We start from the raw sequence: 2,851 nt of genomic DNA, 5'->3' as shown, positions 1-2,851 counted from the left end.
CTGTGTATGGATGTGTTTGTGTGTTTATATGTGTGTGTGTGTGTGTGTGTGTGTGTTTGTGTGTTTATATGTGTGTGTGTGTGTGTGTGTGTGTGTCCGTGTGTGTGTCTGTGTGTGTGCGTGTACGTTTGTACTATCATCATCCAGTGCCAGATCTGCGACAGACATCGACGATCATGGTTTTCCATTCATTCCTTTGCTCGGATGCTCTCAAAAAAGCTACGTTTCCCTGATCTTTCCCTGTTACCCATTTGTTTAGGTTCCCTAAGTATGTTGTTCTGGGCCTACCCCTGCCTCGCTTGCCCTCAATTTTGCCAGTGAGACCTAGATGTTCAAGACCCTTGTGTCTATTCAGGTGTCCCAAAATCTGCATTTATCTTTTCCTGACTGTTTTTAACATCGAGCGTCCCACGTGGGCTTCATCAAGCACTACCTCTTTTGATTTCTTTTCCTTCCACAATACTCCTTAGCATTCTCCTAAGAAACCATATTTCTGTTGCTTCTATTTTATTTTCATTGTCTTTAGTGACTGTCCAGCATTCACAGCCATATAGAAGGGTTGACCAAACATAGCATTTCAGAACTTTCATTTTGGTGTTCATTCAGTGTTTCTATTTTTCAGGATTGGGCGAATTTTATTGTAACTAGCCTTAGCCATTGTAATTCTCCGTCGTATTTCTGTGGAACATTTGGCACCAGATGTTATCATATATCCTAGATATTTAAACTGTTTGATCCTTCCACCTTTGCTAATGAGATTACAAAAAGGCTTTGCTGCTTTTTGGATATTGCCATGCATTCGGTTTTCTTTACATTCAACACTAATCCTTTACGTTTGTACCATAAATAGATAACACATTGTTAGGAGGCCACACCAAGTGCCACACAGTGATGCTTACTCAGTTCCTCAACAACCCCCCCCCCCCCCCTCTTTCTTTTCATCCGCAAGGCCATTTCATTTTTCACATAATGCTTCACTTCTGGAATAAATTCATCGAGAAAATGCTAGATCTATTCAAAAACAGCAGCGCTAACACAACGAACAATCAAATGAGGATTAGTTTAAAAAAAAAAAGAAAACAACAACCCCAAACTGTCATGTCAATACTGACATTCACACCAGGACAGGAACATGAATAATATTCCTGAGGCAAAGTTTTAAGATCTGACGAGTTTTTATCGGGAAAATTCAACAGGTGGCGTGGTAGTATTTCTGTCTTTCTGTTGTTGTTTTTTTGTGTGTCCCGACAACAAGGACAGGACTGTACCGATCATTTTGTTCTCATAGAGAGATAGATTTAGTTATTCGAAAATCTTGTTTCAGAAAACGGGGTCATTCTGTAAAATACTATTTTAACTCAATAAAGCTGTTCCCGTAAGTTGAGCTATAGCTAATCTGAAACTTTTTTATTATTAGAGCTTGTCATTTTATTATTATGATTTTAAATAGTCGGTGCCCACCTCTGAGAAACTGCTATTTTCGTACCGACCTCTTGAATGTCGTGTTTTCAAAAGAGGCTTTAGATCTATAGTGCAGTCAAAAATTCGTGGTGCAACTTATCCTCAAATACCTCTTTAACGGGTGAATCAATGTCATCCATATTTTGCATAGCAGTTTGTATCAATTTGTCTTAACTAAATCCTATTTTTCTAGAACAATTGTGGCTAGATTAAAATACTTTTATTCATAAATTTATATAAAATACTTGAAATCTCTGTCACACGTAAAATGGTATTGTTCACAGCATTTCCCGCTTCTCACACACATTTTGATTACGCATAATATGCAACACTTGTTACAAGAAATATTGTTATAGTGAGCACATTTTTTCTTTAATAGTTCTCAAAACATGCGTTCAACAAGCATAATGTCCCAATTAGAAAACCCTGATGGACTTGCTATTAAAAGCGATATTGCCCCAGCTCTTGTATTTTTTATAAGTATTTATCAAGGAATTTTCTAGAATACAGCTTGCAGGTGTTTACAAAAATATTAATCTGTTAAGACAAATTGATATTAGGCGCTGTTTAAAAATTGGAGAACCTATGTTTGATAGTCGAGGAGATATATGAAAATAAGCCGCACCACGAATTTTTGACCGCACTATAATTAATGCCCTTCCTCTCTGCCCATGTGATCCCCATGCACCGCCAACCGTAATGACCATATTTTAATATGGTCCACCAGAGGGCGGTATCTCCCAGGCTGACTAGCACAGTTCTATATTGTCATGTCGACATATCCTCAACTCACTGCAGAAGCCCCTGAAGTCTCTTCTATTCTTTTCTATAATAATGATAGTAATAATAACAATAATAACAATAATAACAACAACAACAACAACAATAATAATAGGCCTAATAATAATAATAACAATAACAACAACAACAATATTAATAATAACAATAATAATAATGTAGATTATTTTTACAGAGCCTACACCCTTACAGAGCTCAAGGCACTTAAAGATAAGTCCAAGTACAAAGACCGATGACTGTGATTTAATAAAAGAATATTAATTTATCCATAATAGGCAGACACTGAAAAAAATATATACATACGTATTCACAAACTTATTCAAGCACGCACACACGCACCCACTAACACACACACACACACATACACACAGACAGACAGACAGACACACACACACATACACACAATAAACACACACACACATACACACAGACACACACACACACACACACACACACACACACACACACACACACACACACATAAGAGAAAAAGATACCCCTTAACTTGTTGAACTGAACACGCACGCACGCGCTTGCAACTCCTCGAAACTGTATCACCTCGCCAAAACACACGACACAAATTACATTCCTT

The 2,851-nt window shown here is 37.4% G+C and overlaps 1 protein-coding gene across 1 annotated transcript in view; it reads left to right on the top strand.

Annotated features, from left to right (window-relative positions):
* Positions 1-2,851, top strand: part of LOC106011955 (hemagglutinin/amebocyte aggregation factor) — a gene marked incomplete in the record, with an annotated part of 8,819 nt that overhangs the window by 5,412 nt on the left and 556 nt on the right.

The sequence above is a fragment of the Aplysia californica genome, unplaced genomic scaffold, assembly GCF_000002075.1.
Source record: "Aplysia californica isolate F4 #8 unplaced genomic scaffold, AplCal3.0 scaffold00224, whole genome shotgun sequence".
In the NCBI taxonomy this organism is placed as follows: domain Eukaryota; kingdom Metazoa; phylum Mollusca; class Gastropoda; order Aplysiida; family Aplysiidae; genus Aplysia; species Aplysia californica.
Note: the sequence above shows the minus strand (reverse complement) of the source record. Positions and strands in the feature narration are given on the sequence as shown.